At 43.1% G+C, this 18,318-nt stretch overlaps 1 protein-coding gene across 26 annotated transcripts in view; it reads right to left on the reverse strand.

Annotated features, from left to right (window-relative positions):
- The window catches only part of PTPRD (protein tyrosine phosphatase receptor type D), a 2,083,672-nt gene that overhangs the window by 484,066 nt on the left and 1,581,288 nt on the right, over positions 1-18,318 (reverse strand). The window contains exon 1 of one of the 26 annotated variants that reach the window (XM_070431652.1): positions 16,929-17,159. The exons of the other annotated variants lie outside the window; for them this stretch is intronic. The gene's annotated coding sequence lies outside the window, so the exon portion shown is untranslated. Of the gene's footprint in view, positions 1-16,928; positions 17,160-18,318 lie in introns of those variants that run through there. 26 annotated transcript variants of the gene reach the window in all.

Here is an 18,318-nt window from a genome sequence, read left to right on the forward strand (position 1 = left end):
ATTCCACATTCACCACAGTACTGAACTGGATCTGACACCGCCTCTTTCGCAGGGCATGAAACAATATATACAGAAGACTTCCATCAACAAGGATCAGGCTCATGTATGAATCACCATGTCACCCTAACTGAGAACGCTCAGCGGCATCCCTCCTATAATGACACGTTCAAGCTGCACGTTATTACCGAGAACACTGGAAGCCAAGATTGCACCGTGGAGCTGAGGAGATGAACTATTAAATCTCTCTGGGGTGAAAACGTGTGGGTCTTTTATGTAGTTCATGCCCTATCATAATATTCCTGAGGCCATCGAGATTTAGATGTGTAATTACAAGAGGAACCTGATTTTCACCTCCGCCACTGACAGGTATGGGGTGTACAATCACAATAAAAAGCCAAGACTTGAAAAATGGGACTTTGCCGGAGATGAGTGGCCCCGGCCTCTAGTGGATTAACTGGCTCCAAGTAGGCTTTCCACTTTTCCACTGTTACAGGGGCTGCAAGTGTCATGGAACATACACACCTCCATCCTTGTTATGAATCTTCTTGGGTAAGGAAACAAACAAACCTGTTTTTCCCTTTTAATTAATTGAGAATTTTCTTGGGAGGGGGCGGGAAACACAGGGCATGGATCTGAGCAAAAGTCGGTTCATTATGTACAATTCAATCCCTTGCTCCCAATGAAGACAGTTCCTTTTTATTTTATTTATTATTATTTTTAATATTTTTATTGATTTCAGATAGAGAAAGGGAGAAGAGAGAGAAACATCAATAATGAGAGAGAATCATTGATCGGCTGCCTCCTGCACACCCCCTACTGGGGATCGAGCCCACAACCCGGGCATGTGCCCTTGACTGGAATGGAACCTGGGATCCTTCAGTCCACAGGCCGACACTCTATCCATTGAACCAAACCAGCTAGGACAAGACCGTTGTTGTTTTTTTAAAAACTACAAGTATTGCTTAATATGCAAATTAATTGTATTTCTAAGCAACAGCCTTATCCCTCAGCCATCTCTTTTTGCTAATTTTGATTATTATAAAACTGGAGGTACATACTCACAAAGACAGTCTCAGAACTGATTTTAAAAAACAAACAGAAACTACATCTAACTGCTGCTCCATGCCTTCTAAAGCATATTCAAAACAAAATAACTTATTGATATAACTATAGTAACAATGGAAAAACATGTCTACCTACAAAGTGCAAAGACTGCAACTAAAAATACTAGAACCTAGGGTGTTCCCTGTGGCGGGTGACGGAGACTTAGGTGTGAGAGGAAACGGGAAAGGCATTTGGAACAATTATCTCAGGTTCTGGGACCAAAACAGAAAAAAGTAAGGAGAAAGTAAGATCATGCTTCCAAGGAATTGTTACGAAGTCTTTTAGCTTCTAGCCCTCCTCCTCTCCCTGTTTATTACAGCTCCACAGGCACATTAAGCTGAGCCTCTAACCCTTGCCTGGGAGGCAGGGAGGGGTAGAGAGGTGGGGAGTTACCCTAATGGCTTAATATTGTGTCTACTACTCTGCCTCACATCCCCCCAGATTACCAGGGGTCAGTACAGAGGTCCTCATTTGACCCAGGATTTCTTTCAATGACTTCTAACAGCTTGTTCTGATGTGTACTTGTCAGTGTTAATACAAAGTGGCATTGGGTTGGCTTGATCCCTGGCAAAATTCAAGAAAGGGAAGTAGGAGAAGATGCCAAGAGGAGACTAGGTAGTACTTCTGCATCCCCGGGATTTCCTTCAGGCTTCCCTCCTGCCCATTTCAGCCACCCTAACACAAAAGCATTTGCTCTGCTCTGAATATGGAGCGTGAGTACAGCAGACCTATCCAGTTGGCTTAGACCAGGGGTGGGCAAACTTTTTGACTCGAGGGCCACAATGGGTTCTTAAACTGGACCGGAGGGCCGGAACAAAAGCATGGATGGAGTGTTTGTGTGAACTAATATAAATTCAAAGTAAACAAGTCCTTCGGTTGGTCTCTTAATCCCCTCTCTCCTCCCCCCCAACCCTCCCTGGCCTTCCCACTGCAGTTTGACCAACTGAAGGACTTGTATGCACCCATATAACCATAACTAATGGACATAAGACACTGGGGGGTAAGGGAGGGCAGGGGCTTGTCAAGGGCGGGGGGGAAAAAAGGACACTTATGTAATACCCTTTGTAATACTTTAAGCGAAAAATTAAAAAAAAAAAAAACAAAGTAAACATCATTACATAAAAGGGTACGGTCTTTTTTTTTTTTAGTTTTATTCATTTCAAACGGGCCGAATCTGGCCCGCGGGCCATAGTTTGCCCACGGCTGGTTAGACAGTCCAGTCTACATCCTCAGTCCCATTAAGAGCGTCATTATTCACTCTCACAGCATCCTGTTTAGATGTTAAAATAGACGATCGCCCTATGGACCCCCTCTTCCAACCACGCTGCAATTCCTTAACCCTTCTCATATAGCTATGCAGTGACAATGGCCGAAGACAGACAAACGTCACTTGGAAAACACCAGAAAAGTGTCCCTGAGGAAATCTGAGAGGGGATGTGGTGGAGCTGATGGTACTCAAATTTGTTTCCATTTCTCCACATTGAGCAAGTACAGAATCAACGAGTATGCATATCTATTAGACCAGTGGTTCTCAACCTTCTGGCCCTTTAAATACAGTTCCTCATGTTCTGACCCAACCATAAAATTATTTTTGTTGCTACTTCATAACTGTAATGTTGCTACTGTTATGAATCGTAATGTAAATATCTGATATGCAGGATGGTCTTAGGCAACCCCTGTGAAAGGGTCTTTCAACCACCAAAGCGGTCGTGACCCACAGGTTGAGAACCGCTGTATTAGACAAAAAGCATCTCCTATCCATTCTGTTTCCTTGAGTATATATTTCTGAGGCACTTACGTCTGGCAGGTAAATCATTTCCTACTAAGATAAATGGGCATTCTCAGCACGTAAAACAGTCTATTGGTATTTCATTACATGTGCAACTCTGAAAATATCAAATGATATTTCAGACTAATCAAGAAGACCAGTGCTGCCCAGGATACTTTGTGAAACCACGGAACATTCTACGTCTGTGCTGTTCTGTATGATGGCAACTAGCTACGTGTGTCTACTGACTGCTTGACATGGAGCTAGCCTGACTCAGTTTACAAGTATACATCATTTTAATTCATTAATAAGGAGGTTTTGAATCTTCTGAGATACAGAGCTTGTCTCCTGCTCTTTTCCTGTGAGCTTGCTGAGAAAAGGCAGTAGATTCCTCCTCAGAGGTCTGTCTGCCGTGGGATTTCCTCCACATCAGAACCAGCAATGCCACGGCAGGGACCCAGTCCCGGCAGGGTGACGGACAGTGTGAAGTACAGAAAGGACTGGCTGGTTTCTGGAGACCATGGTGGAAGGCCTAGCTGGGACACTGAAGTCTCTTCAATTCTTGGAATCTTAGTTCCCTCCTCAGAAACAGCATGAGGTTGACTGTTCTTCCTAGTGCCTTTGGAAAAGTTCCCACTCATTCTCAGAGAAATGGTTATTTCCATGAAAAAGCGGCGGCCACCTGTGGCTTATTTTACGGACAGAAATGCGTTTAGTTTTCATCAACAGATATGGAAACACATGTGTCACTCTCGTACCTACAGAATCTAAAAATGAAAGGAGTTTTATGTTTCAGAGATCTAATAGATAACTTACTGTAGTCCCAGGTTCATGTAGGTTGTGGATGCAAGCTCTACTCCATCTGTGTGCTCACGTCATTATTTTCCTCAATTCTAGTTGGAAAGAACAATACTAACTGCAAAATCTCACACCAGTGTGCATCTTTTCTTCTAACGAATGAAGACCCTTTTGAAAAATGTGTACAATCAGAAACAGTAACAGGCTTTTAAAATACATTTATTAAAATTGTTCATCACATTTGTGTTACCTTTACATAGCATATACTTCTCAGAATGAAGAACAGACACTAAGTGACTAGTCTGATATACCCCTTAATGGACACCATCATATTTTAAATGCCTTGAAATGAAATATCATTCAGAATGAGGTCAGGACGATGCATATTTTTTAAAAGTTCTCATAGAAACTAACCATCTGTACAATAATCCATTGTCTGCTCTGCCAAGGTGATTTATTAAGGATAATGAAGCATATGATTTAATAGCTGCCACAAATCCCTTTTCAAGTAGGATGGGTATAAATAATACAAAAAGATGGTCCAATAATAGCCAAATCCGAACCTAAGGACTATTCTATATGCTCGGTCTCAGGAAATTAGATGAGCTCAATTACCTGCGGAGTAAGTGAAGGGTAGCTAGCTAGGCAGCTGAGGCTCTGACCTCCCTCTCCCAGCCTAGTAGTGACTATTATTATTATTTAGTGAAACCTGTAAGCTCAACTATCGTGGTGGAATTTGAGCAGCTTTTCTCCACATGACAACACAAAGCTGTCCAATTAGAAACGAGCATTTTGCCAGCACGAATTTTCCGAAATCGTAAGAGTCCAGTTATCTGCCTATTTGTCAGTGCAAATTGTACTCGGCAGTGTCTTGCTCACCTTTATAGTCCCACAGTGCCTTGTACTTAGCAGGGTTTTAATGTACGGCGCTTTAAAGAATGAATGCGTAAGTGGCAGAAGAGGTGAGTGAGTAAAACAAATGAGGTCCCTAAAATCCTCGCAGAAAAAAAAAAATGCCATTCTCTATCCCTGTGAGACCTGGTTCTAACATCAGGTATGCTTTTGAGTTTTGATGGCTAGTTGTTAGATTATTGGGGGGGGGGGGGTGGTAGGAAAGGTTTCCTTAGGCCAGCTTCCTATAAAGCATGAAAAAAAGCCACAAAAGCGTACACACTGTTTGAATGAAGGTGTTCAACTATTAGCTCCTGTTTGCAAACTGACACACCGCAGTCCTGGCTACACCTCTGTGAACGTTCGAGTCTTTACAAGGAGGACCTGATAAAATCAGTGAGGCAAATGTCTAATGACAGGAAATACAAGCCGCCACACACACCAGCTGTTTGGCAGGAGACGTGATTGCCTGGCAGTGCCTGACAGACATGGCACAGCCATTCACTGATAGGCTGGCACGGCCAGTCCTGTCTCCATGCCACCCAGCCAGTCCATCTACAATCAGATTAGACATTACAAATCCTAGTGTTCCAGTGCTACTGGGCTGCAGACAATGTCCATGGCTCAACACACACAAGGGCCTGTGTGTGCGACATATGTCACCTTCTAAAAAGTGTACGCTCCACCAGGCACGTGCACCACCAGCATGTTTCCACGCTGCCGTCCCTCCCGCTCTTGTTCTTGGGAGCCTGGCTTGCCAAAACGGAGATCAATTTTATTAGATACCATTAGTCTCTGTTAGGGCGGTCATTTGAATAACAACAGATTGGCAAGTATAAAACGAAGGCACCTGTTGTCCATTTGGCAGCCTGAATGAGGCCTCTTAAAAGGAAAACAAATACGAGCGATAATCATGCCAGGCAATGGCTTTTGGTTCAATAATGACCATGTGTCAGAATTAAGTGCATCTGGGAATTCCTACCACAGCCAGATGTAAAGGCAGATTTGTCTTGTCTGCTGGCATATGAGTAGATACACACAGGATACTCAGATTTGGCTTGGGCTTGGTTTGATAGGGAACTAGGTAAGTGGAACTCAGTGCAAATAAAATAAAATTAATTACTGAGGAGCACTGACAAGATCACCATAAACTGTAGAGTTAAATATTAAGCATACGGGTTGTAAGATGTGGGCTATGAACTAATTGATCTGATTTTTCCGGGCGCACTGCTTTGTTCGAGGAGTTCTCAGCACCCATGTGCCAATATTACCACTACACTGAACCAGGCCACTGGGAAGGGGAGCAATATACGACTGGGAATAAGACATGGGTCGTGGCTTCGAGGACTCTGTAATGCATCAGACCTTAAATAAGCAATGGCAATGCTTTCTGGCAGAAGCTGTATGTGGAATGTATTCGGGGCTCTTCTAGGGAAAAACAGGTATCCAGGCTTGGGAGGGTGGGGAGGCATCCTGGCAGTCAGCTAAGGTAACATCTGAAGAAGTGAGTCTGCAGAAAGGGGGTAGGGGAAGGCCCAGCTGGTGTGGCTCAGAGATTGCGCTTCGACTTATGAACCAGGAGGTCACAGTTCAATTCCTGGTCTGGGCACAAGTTCAGGTTGCAGGCTCAATGGGTGTGATCCCCAGTGCACGGTGTGCAGGAGGCAGCCGATCAATGATTCTCTCTCATTGTTAATGTTTCTAGTTCTCTCTCCCTCTCCCTCCCTCTCTGAAATCAATAAAAGAAAATATAATTTTAATAGGATAGGGGGGAGGGGGGAACTTTCCACATGCCAGGAAGAAAGCATGCTCAAAATTACAGATGGAAAGGTCAAAGTACTACACCTGGGAAACTGCAAATACTTCCGTGTGGCTGAAATGTAAAGTTATAGGGGGTGGGGGGGAGGGAGAGGGGAGGAGCAGAGGAATATGAGAAAGGCAAGGTGGCAAGAGACAAGGCAGGGGAAGAACATCCAGGGCCAGGTGACTTTTGCTGCTTAATTCAAGCTTTAAACAGAGGGGAATGGAGAGCCATCAGGATATTTAAAGGAGAAGGAGGACACGATCAGACTTCAGTTTCATAGAGAAACCACTACAGTGGGTTCCCACCCGGAAACAGAGGCTGCAATCCAGGCAGCAAATGATGGGGGCCTTGCCAACAGATGCTAGCTAACCTATTCAAAGGCAGTGAATAACTTGGTTGGAAGTTAACATTTATTTTTATATTCTTGGAGTAAGAAAAGATTATCTAGAGAAAACAGATTTTAAATGATAAATTTAAAGTCAAAATCTAAATTACATATTTTCTTTTTTGGTATAAATAAATCAAATCCAAGCTGAGTCTGGATAATAGGAAAAATGTGATTCAAAAACACTTAGGCAATCTTTTCTTAAAGTAGTACCTGAACATGCATAATAACATTTATTGTGCGTATCAAGCTTATAACTATTATCACACACACACACAAAAAAACATTTGTTAGGAGCCTAACTGTGGAAGAACCCTCACTATCATTACCCAAAGCAGGTAGTACATACGCCTTGCTCCAGGCTTCCTGGAGGGTCTGTTTATAGATTAACTCATAGGAAAATATGGCTAGAAAGGACAGTATATGCATGTGAGATGCATTCCAGAAACCTGGGCAAAGAAGACTTCATTGTTGACAGACTACATAAGCCATAAAAGACCAAAGCATTTTCATTGCAGTTTTCTTTTATGTACCATGTCTGATTTAAAACTTCAGGGTGTCTTGTTGTCAGAGGAAAAATAATTTTCCAAGTCATCAAACAAATGTAACATCCTGTATCATATTACTTATAAAACCATAACTAATTAAAAATAGGTCTCTGAGGCCTCCCCCCCCCCAAAAAAAGGGAAAAATGCTAAACCTTTATAAAATACGTGAAATGGAGAAAAACTTATCAAATCATCCATCTGTTATTAATAATGAAAGTAACAGATAAGCAGTGAAAATGCCGTATTTTAGAAGACATTATAATTGAGAAAATCCCCTGGATAAAATTGTGTAGGGCAGGCTGCCAATAAAGAGAATGCATACATCTCAGTCACTTGGCATAATTTCATTTCTTTGATGGGAGGGCTGTTCTTCAGATAGCCCTGCTGGTTTTACATTTCTCTTTATCAGAGTACTTTTGATTCTCACCTGTTGGGCAGCTAAGAAAATGCCAGCCTGTGCGATTTTTTAAAAACTATTCTTGGTGGAAATATCTTACTTAACCACTAGGGCTCCAGGATCGACCCAGAGCTTCAGGCAGTTGTGTCACTGGCCTGAAAGCATATACGTTTGGAGCTAGAAGGCAACTGCCAGAAAGAGTCCAAACTGCTTAAGTCAAAAAATAAAATAAAATGCAGTGCCTCCATTCCCAAACAGAGCTAGGAACAAAAGAGACTGATGGTGGGACAACCTAAGAGTCTTCCTGAACTTGGGTCAAGAAGACACCATAACATGCAGTATACTTGCCTAGTATATGAGAAATTTTTTTGTATGTTTTTTTAAATATATTTTATTGACATCAGCGAGGAGGAGAGATAGAAACCTCAATGATGAGAGAGAATCATTGATCGGCTGCCTCCTGCACGCCCCACACTGGGGATTGAGCCCACAACCTGGGCATGTGCCCTGACTGGGAATCGAACCATGACCTCCTGGTTCAGAGGTCGACACTCAACTACTGAGCCACGCCGGGCCGCCAGGCAGAAATAATCTTTTATTTTTAATTCATGTCAGACACAAGAATATACTGAAGGGTTAAGAGTGGAATGTATAAAAGTTGGGGCTGTAATATTGCTTGACTTAAACTTTTGGCTTTAAGTTCCATCTTTACTATATCTAGCCATGCAACCTTGGGAAAATTATCTCACCTCTCAATGAATCAGCTTCCTCTTGTTGAAAATAAAAGCATCTGACTTACCTTGATGTTACTTTAGAGATTAAACATGACCCTGAAGATAAAGTGCTATGCAGAATGCCTGGCACACAGTCAGAGCTCAGTAAATTTTAGCAACTCTCACTATTGTGTCTTTACACACTGATCACTATCCACACTTCTAATATCAGGAAGATTAAAGGAAATACGTTTTTCACCTATCTCAGTGTCCTGAGCCTCATCAAAGGTTTCAAATGAGTAATCATTCTTCACACTCATGATTTCAATGAAATTCAACTCAAACGAAATTCAATGGAAAGGGCATAGCACTTGAGCTGAGAAGTAGAAAATGAGAGAATAATTAGGAGGATTTCAGTGAACACCACTGAGGGCAGCTGGGGAGGCTAGAAAGGAGATTCCAGGAACAGCACTGATAGAACCAGAGAGGTGGTCGAGGGTGGGGTCTTCTCTCTGCAGGCGGGGTCTCTGACCCACCAGGAGCACACAGGACCTGGGGTTAAGGTGAGAGGGGAGCTGGACACCCAAGTCAGGGTCAGACTGCAAGGAACCTGACTGCTGTGCTGAGGACTTAGCACTGGAGTGCACAGACTTGAGAAGGTTTGCACTTCAGGAAAACAAATGTTTTAGGAACAACTGAAGAGCAATGAGAAAACACAAAAACCACAGAGGAAGCTATGCATGGTGTGCTGACCATCGAAGCAACATGGTAAGAGGGTAGAGATGGAAAGAAAGTGATCAAGCTATAAGGGATTACAGTAGTGGTTCTCAACCTTGGCTGCACATTAGAATCACCTGGGAATCTTTTTTTAAAATCCTGATTTCTGGGCCTCATCAGGATTTTAAAAAGGTTCCCAGGTGATTCTAATGTGCAGCCAAGGTTGAGAACCACTGGATTACAGGAATAAAATCTAAAAAAAAAAATTAAAAACAAATTGGATGGAGACAAGAATGAAAGAAAGGAAGGAGATAGAGATAACACCAAAGTTTCTAGTCCAAAGATACATCTGATGATGAGATACTAAGATAAAAAAGAAGTAGTGCAAGTACGGATAAAAGATAAGACTGAGTTTGGGAAACAGGTGAGCCTTCTATTTCTCAGCCATCTAACAAGCAGATAAAAAAATTCAGGTACGGAACTCCAAAAAGAAGTCAGGAAATTTAGTCTGAGGGCCATTGATGCAGAAATGACTTCTTCTATGAGAAGTGGATAGGAATACCCTGGTGGACAATATAGACAGTGCCCTGAAGAGGGCCCTAGATAAAAGGATGATAAAAGAGTTTAGAATGGAACTGAAGACAGACGCTCAAACATCAAATGAAGAGGAAACAATATCCATGAAGACAGTGAGGGTGAAAGGAGAAACTCAGAGAGAACAAGTTCCATCAGCGGGATGTTTGCAGTGGAAGATGTTCTCCCATAATTTATTCCTCTAACAAAATATTACAAAATTCCCTCCTTTCCCCCGCCCCAGGGAAAAGTGAAAATTATTACTTGGTTTAGTAACTGGATTTAGAATATTTAAGACAACTCCAATAGATTACTATTATTCCCAAATAGCTAAATTTTGATAGATCCATTTAAAATAAAATATAAAGCCATGTACTGAAAAATCGCACTGAACAATTTTAATCAGAGAAGTCAAAATGGTTAAAATTTTGACCGGTGGTAGCCATATTTGTTTCTCTCTTAAAATCCTTTGATAATATTTCAATGAAGTGACCATTACAAGTGGTTTGAATATGTTTCCATAGGGAGGCCACGGGCTCCTTGTGCTGTGAGAAACCATTAATGCACCATATGCTTAGTATGGGTCCTTTTAGTTGGGCTGGAGCATTAGGAAGTGGGGGGAGGGCGGGGGGGGTGGAATAAAAAATTATTTTAAAAGTTGAAAACAAATGTCTTTTTGACCTATAATTGGACCCTGGATCAGCAGGAGATGTGTCTAGTCTAATTTTTCCCTGTGAAATTTTACTGGAGGATCTTAGGGAGAGACAGAAGGCAGTAAATCCCTATCCTCCATCAATACATCTGACCTCAGAGCAAACCCCACAACTGGCTACAGGCACCCAGGATCCATCATTGCTCTTGAAACCTGATCTTTCAGGGAAGGACAGCTGCACAGGGCAAAGAGCTGAGGCGCTTTCTAAGATGCATGACCACCAAAGAAAGAAAGTCAGTTATGTCTGTTCGTATTTTAATTAACTGCTTTTCTAAACATTTCTTCCCCAGAGTGCAGTCCACATCCAATATCTGGAATCTATAAATACATTTTTTTTTTACTTTTAAGCAAAACGCTCTTTGTGTAAATTCTAGGTAAAATCATTTCTAGCTTTTGCTCTAAAGGCACTCTCAGCTAAACAGTGCACATGGCATACTGATGTGTACAGACTTCAGAAACATGCTGGAAAGAAAGGGCATATCCAGCATCGGTAGCCCTTGAAGCATGTACACAACAGACTGCAAATAGGGCAAAGCTACACAAAACACCCATAGTCAACAAGTCTGAATTTTTAAAGTCAGGTAGTAATAATTTATAGCAGACAGCTAAAGAAAGCAGAACTCCATACAGAAACTAGTGTTACCGAATACAGAATTTTCATTACATGACTTCTACATCCAGGATTTTTTTTTATTTAAAATGCAAAGTAAGACAAATTCTTATTATCTAATTGGATCCTCATCACATCTAAAGTTATTCTCTCCATTTTGCAGATGATGAAACTGAGGCCCTGAAATGTTATATACCTCCCCCAAAGATTCCACAGATAACAAGCGACCAAACTAAGTAATAAATTCACTTCTCTTTCTCCTTACATCAAATCAGGTGATGTTTGTTCTTTTCACTGTGGCAAAAAAAAAAAAAAAAAAGGAAGGAAGGAAGCCAGTGGAGCCTTTGCAATCTTTAGCATTATCCTCATATACCTGCACAATTAAATGAGATTAAAATAACTGTTTTTCAATTATTTATAAAATCAGTACTAATACAAATATTTCAGTTAAGAAAAGGAGTCCACTTACTGAAGCCTCAAAAAGAAGTCTCTTATTAGTTGTGACCTAATGATTACTGATGATCATTGTTCTAGTATATATTTGAAAGTAGAGTTTCTCCTAATCCCCAAAGCAATAAGGAAAAGTGCTATTTCCTAAATGCAATTCACAAGTCTCAATTTAGTTAGCTACTGCTACACTAAAGAATATAACCCCAGGGCTGTTAAAAAAAGACAATTAAGTATTTACAAATTCAATCACTCTTATGAAACTGACAGAGTTACCATGTTTAAATCCAGTAAGTAGCAATGTGGGAAAGGTCACAGTGCCCCTGACATTGTTTTCTGAATGTCAAAGGTAAGCGGGTGTTTGTGGTCAGTGAATTCACAGAACTAGGAGCAAGCCTAGCCTCAGATGGCAGCTTCTGCCGTGACGTTCTGGTAGAAACGGTGAAGGAGCACACAGGAGCCTGCCACCTAAGAGCAGCCATTTGCACGGGAAAGCATGGCTCCTTGATGCAGGTGGAAGCAGCGAGGAACACCTAAGTTGTCTCAATACTATTTGGCTATGGGTACACGTGGTCTGCTGGCTTACAGACAAAATCGGTTGCCCTAGTTTTCCAAATTGGTGCTTCTTTCATTTAACAGACTAATCGATGGGTCATAAGGATTTGACTTGGGGGACAGTAAGAGACTAAAAAGCCAAAAAAAAAAAAAGAAAAAGTTCAGTTTTGCTTTTAGTTAAGCTTTAAACTAACAACTACTAGCACTGATATGATCGTATTAAATATGTATCAGCATCAAAGTGAAAATAATGACCAGAAAGTGAGTGAATGAATCATTTTAAGAAGGAGGCAGAACACTGCAGGCATTATTTTAGTCAATTTTTCCCCAGATGAGACGCCTTGAGGAGTATGGCAGTGTAATGGTACATGAACATAATACCTGAATCTCCTTAATGCTTAAGTCTTTTAAATACTTTATAAATAAAATGCTAAAAGAAATGCCAACTGACTGTTGATTGCATGAAAGCAAATGGATAATTTATTAAAGGGATACAGGGGCAGAGGCCTTAAATGTAATTGTGTGAAGTCTGTCTTGTAAGAATGATATTTCATTAATGCTTCAGGATGGCACCATTGTCATGACTTTATTATTTAGGTTGCATGAAGTCAGAGACTGCCATAGCCCATAAGCATTTGCTCTTTGACCTCCCCTAGACTTATGACGCAAAGAAAATGCTGAACTTTTACACTCAAGGCTATAATTTCATATAATGAACAATCAGTAAGCACAAGCCACATATTCTTTTAGCTGTCTTTCTTGGGGCTTAATTGTGGAGAGCCGAAACACATTTTTTTTACATGGGGTGGGGAGGGGAATTGTCAAGCCAAGCATGGCATTTTAATAAGTGTTACCCAATACTAATTAGAAGCAAATGAGATTATCCATATAGAAAACATATCCCCAAACAAACCTGTCCTTTGGCAGAAATGTCACTATGCTAAGAAATTAGAGAAGCTTAAACAAGTCATGTTTGTTGGAAGGAAATTTACTGACAAATCCTTTCTAAGCAATCTTTTCCACATTCTCAGATTTCTTCAGTGGATGCGTTTTATAAGAATCCTAAATCTTGTAGTTCACAGAAATAACAACTCCCCTCTTTGCGTTTTCTTGGCAAATCATTGACAATATAAAGGAAATGTTTTTAAACACTGACTTTGAGACTACAAGTTGCCTTCGTGCCTTCACAAGTCACTTTCCTAAAAGATTTTTTCAAAGAAACCGAACGGTACAAGAACAAGGTAAATAATTCCATAAAGCCATAAGATTCTCAGGGCAGACCCAGCTTAAAATACAACTCATTTACTCGCACTAAACTTTTTTCCACCAGAAAACTAACACCTTTATATGTAGCACTTCACATATCTGTGTTTATAATACGAATCCTTAAAGTATATTTTGTGGTCCCAAAGCTGAGTACACAAAGGGAAAGTTGATTTTTGAGATTCCCAGAAACTTCTGGGATTAAAAAGGTACCCATGACCAAAGGTCAAATTGTATAGCTTTAAAGATGCAAGCCTAAAAGTTTGATGCTCTCGGGATTATGAATTAGAGCGTGCACATACTTTGACTCTCAAACTTCCCACAAATATACACGGAAACTAAAGAAGGGTAGTTTTAAAGCAAAAGCACCTTGAGAAAGCCATTTTGCCTGAAATGGCACTTTTCACATGTGCTTGTGTTAATGAATTCTTGTTTATCCAGAGAATCCTTTTAAAAATAGAATTGTTCAATGGCTTGATAAATCAAGTTTGGTCTGAAGGAAATCCAATATGCAAATACTTATAGCATGCTCTTTTACAAATAGTCATCCTTGCCAGTTTGAGAAACTGAAAATCAACAAGAGAACAGTGTAAGTATACTTGACCTCATTGCCTAATGTCTATCAGGATTGCCGCGGCTGGTCGATTTCAAATTTGTGAAACTGACACTTAAAAATGTATAGAGCATCTTCAGTCCAGGTCCCTCAAGTGCTGACTAAACGGCAGTCACAGCCTCAGGTTCTCCTCCCATACAAACTTGCACAGCACTTACAAAGCTAGTTTAATCACACCATCAATCTATGACCACAGGTTCCTTAAAGTAATTCTGCTTCATTATTCTTTGAACCCTGCATTATGCAAATAACATTCTTTATCAGTTATTATCGTTCCCACTTGTTTATCTTTGCCGTACACTGAAAAACTGGGATCACATATGAATTTGCACAAATACCTTGTCTACGTTTCACACTCTATATGAAAAATCACCGTTATGCCACCATAGTTTTAAAGGAGTTCTAAATAATGTTCTTAAAAAACCCTTCAATCAATGTCTCTAACAACAAAGCACGAGTTAATAGGTTGAAAAAGAGAAAACAAAAACTTAGGGGACTGCCTACTTGCATTGTTTAATAATGTCTCTCGAGGAAGGATTTGCATGTGCCATACAAGGATAGCTCCTGAATATCAGAACAGTTATACAGGCCCCTAGTGGCTTAGCAAATAGCAGCAGATGAGGGGATTCCAATTCTTAGTTCTTGACTTTGAGATATGCTGGCTTTAAATGAATGTCAATCTCAAAAGGCAAATCAAATCATTGCACTTAATACTTTAAGCGGTTTTACTATCATGGTTATCTACTGAAATACATACATATTAAAATGGATCATGGCATTTCATTACTTTAATAACTATAACTGCACTGGTCCAAGAAGAATTTGTGTTACATAACCTCCACAAAAAATATTTAATTCATCCACCTCTTTACATGTCATTACAAAAGTAAGATGTTACTCGTGTGTGTGTATATATATATATATATATTAAAATATATTCAAGAGACACTTTTCCTCTTTGAACTTCATTCCTCTTATACTATTAGTACTGTGGGTTTTAAGAATAGATTATTTCTATATAAAGTGCTCACTATTTAAAATGAAATATAGATACAACCTGAATGCCACTTTTACAATGGCAGAAATCAAAAGATATTTCCCCACAACAGCCAGTGATAAATCTCACATTGGAGTGCACCTATTTTAAAAGATCTACAATTAATAGCACCCCTTAATCCTCGTCCCCTTCCCTTTACAAAAGAGAATTCCAGGAAGGCACATTTACAGCTTTTAGCAATTTTTAACTGGACACAGTCTGACAGCTGAATTCATGAAACTGACCAGCTTGTCAATTTCACACTTTGAAAGTACAATAATAGCTGATAGCAAGAGGGTGAGCTTAAGAAATCTGTCACAGAATTGCTAGCTCCATTGAAAAGCAAAGAACAGGACATAATTATGGGAGGTGGGAGGTAAGAAAATTTTCTTTCCATTGTCCATTTAGGATGTTTGTTTCAAGAATTCGGACATCAAGCACTGCAAATTTATGTCTCATGCTATGTCAATAAAATGATATCTATCTGCACCATATAACAGAATGTTTCCAAAATAAGTATAACATCTACTAAGCATTATCCTGGATATACTCATATTACCAACATAAGACTCTTTAAGTTGGTATCATCTAAATATTCCTTTACATCAGGACATTTCAAGTTTTGGTACATCACCCTGGTTTTACTCAAGTTGACTGGTGGGTGTGTACACTCTGAAACAGAAATAGAATAGCCAAGATGGTCAGAAGTACCCATGGTTGGACTAACCCCATATGTGTACTTCAGGATGGTTGGAAAGAACACAGCAAAGGGAAAGGTCCGCATCTGTAGATAGGGAAGTCCAACCGCAAATCAGTCTCTCATCGCCAGCAGTTTTAGATGAGAGGCTCAAAATGTGTGCGCTACGCTCTGGTAAGTTGCTGGCACTGTGTCTCTGGGCATGTAGCAGAAAAAATAAATAAACTTTAAGAGAAAATGCAGGGGAGGGATCCCTGGGGGATGGTTCTGAATGCCTAAGGCACAAACTGTAGCTTGGTCTGGGAGATCACTCTAAGCATTTTAGAAAACAGAGAAGACATTTAGCAAGTCCTGTACTAGGAGGCGAGCTGAAACAATACAAGTGGGTTCTGATAGTCCCCGGTTTTGGAGAATGGAACTACTATTCACAATCCTGGAACACCCGATTAATGAAAGCCCAGCTGAAACAATTCAAGATTGTTTGTTTAATCATAAGATAACTGACTTCACTTGATAATGCCTCTAAATGACAATCAACCTCGCAGATAAGCAAGTTTTTTCCATACCTATAAAAGAGCTACAATAAATCGATGAAAACGCCAAGAACCTTTGGTTTGTCCATGGCTTTCTTTTAGCACCTTGTCTCCTACAACTTGGACTTTTCATTATAAAAGTCTGCGTCTCCCTCCCTACGGAATGGTGTGTGAGCACAGCGGATTCCCATCGGAGAACTAAGAGCTTTGGTTCTGCGATGAAAGGGTCTCCCCAACAATCCCCCTCCTCTATGGCAGCCGCGTAGACTTTGATTCCTGCTATTTCTCCTTCTCCCCACTAGTTCGGAGGAAAGAAAGAAAAAGAAATCGCCCCCTCACCTTAACCAGCCCTCCTTAAATCAGTAACCACTGCCACCTAAGATGTATGTGATACAGAGGCAGGGGCAGAAACCCTGGTAGGGTCGGGGTGCCCCACCGCTCCACCATTTCCCCACCACGACGCCCACCCAGGAGAGAGCGGGGGTCGCGCACACACACACCCAAACACCCTCACTGCACTGCTCCTCTCCCGGGTCGGAGGTTTCCAGCGAGAAGCAAACCGTGTAGGGGAGAACCTCTGCCCGAGGAGCTCCGAAGAGCCAACTGTGTGCGCTCCGGTGCCTGGGCGCCAGGCTCGGGGACGCCGGAGCGCGTAGCTCCGCGGGGAGACGCGGGGGTGCGGGAGCCGGGCTCCGGGCAAACCCCGCGCGCGCGGAACGGGGAAGACACAGGGGGGAGGACCCGGTCCGCTCGGGGGGACTCACCTGGTCATGTTGGCTCCGGGCAGCCGCCGCCACCGCCTCCCGCGCCGCCACCAGCACTTTCCTCCAGCGCCTTCGCGCCCCGCCACGGCCGCGCAGCCCGCGCGCGCTCCAGCCGCCGCCTCCGGGCGGCCAAGTCACTCCCGCGGCGCCCCCCTGCTCGCCGCCGCCCGGCCCTCGCGCGGCCAGCCCAGTCCAGAGCGAGGAAGTGCAGGAGAGTCAGCGAGTGAGTCCAAAATCCCGAGATCCAGCATCCGAGAGAGCGCGTCCCCCCGCCCTCCCTCCACCCTACTCCCTTCTCCTCCTCCTCCTCCGCCTCCTCTGCCCGGGCCCGTCCTCCTGGCTCTCCCGAGCCCGCGGCTTCCGCGGCGGCTTCTCCTCCTGCTCGCCCCGCGCTCGCTCGTCGGCCGCCGCCGCAGCTGTGGGTCTCCTCTCCCTCCTGCTGCTCTCCTCCCGCACCTCCAGGCTCCGCCGCTCGCGGCCGGGGGGTCCGGAGCCGCGTCTCCTCTCCTCCCTCTGCCTCTCCGTTTGCTCCTTCTTGCTGCCGCTGCTGCTTCTTTTAAGAGGATTTTTTTGGCCACAAATAGCAACTCGGCTGCCCCCCTCAGCGCCTCCCGCCCCTTCTCTGCTTCCCCCCCAAAGTGAAGCGCACGCGAGAGGTAACCAGAAACTGAGGCTGGCGGGCGGCGGGGAGGGGCGCGGGGAGAGGGCGTGGGGCGACGCCTGCAGCCCGGCCGGAGCGGAGTCTGGGGCCAGGAGGTGGGGTGGCCAGGGCAGCCCAGTTCTCGGACCCAGCGGGAAGCTGGTGGTTATGGTGGGAGGCCAGGTGGTGTGGTGGGGGGATTCGATGACAAAGCTTAGGAAAGTGATTGGAAAAGCTTCTCTCTTTGTTTCCTTTTCTCAGATCCTCAGAACGTGCTGGGGATCCCAGAGAATCGCGGTGCCCCAGCGCCAGGGGATTGTGTGTGCGCGCTGCCAGCAGGAGGGCGTGAGTGTGGGTGCGCCTGGGCGGGCAGAGCCAGGCCCGCTGCGCCCGCTGGCGAATCGGAGTCTGGACCACGGACCCACTGAAAGGGCCGGAGAGCTGGATGAAGGAGGGGCAGGCAGACTAGGCACAAGAGGCGCAACTCTCTCTCTCTCTCTCTCTCTCTCTCTCTCTCTCTCTCTCTCTCTCTCGGGGGCGGGGTGACGTCACTCCCCAGCATCCATCCACCAGGCCAGAAAAGACCCTCTTTAACAAATTCACTCATCTCCTTAGAGATGCACACCCAGGCGCTTCCTGCTCTGCGTCCTGGCGCGAGGCAGGAACAATGCTGGGGGAGCCCCATTCAAAGCAGTTACAATAGAAGGAGCGCAGGTTGATGAGACACAGTTTGTGTCCACCTCACTTCAC

This window comes from Myotis yumanensis, unplaced genomic scaffold (assembly GCF_028538775.1).
Source record: "Myotis yumanensis isolate MYYU_CA2020_CCGP unplaced genomic scaffold, mMyoYum1.0.hap1 SCAF_12, whole genome shotgun sequence".
In the NCBI taxonomy this organism is placed as follows: domain Eukaryota; kingdom Metazoa; phylum Chordata; class Mammalia; order Chiroptera; family Vespertilionidae; genus Myotis; species Myotis yumanensis.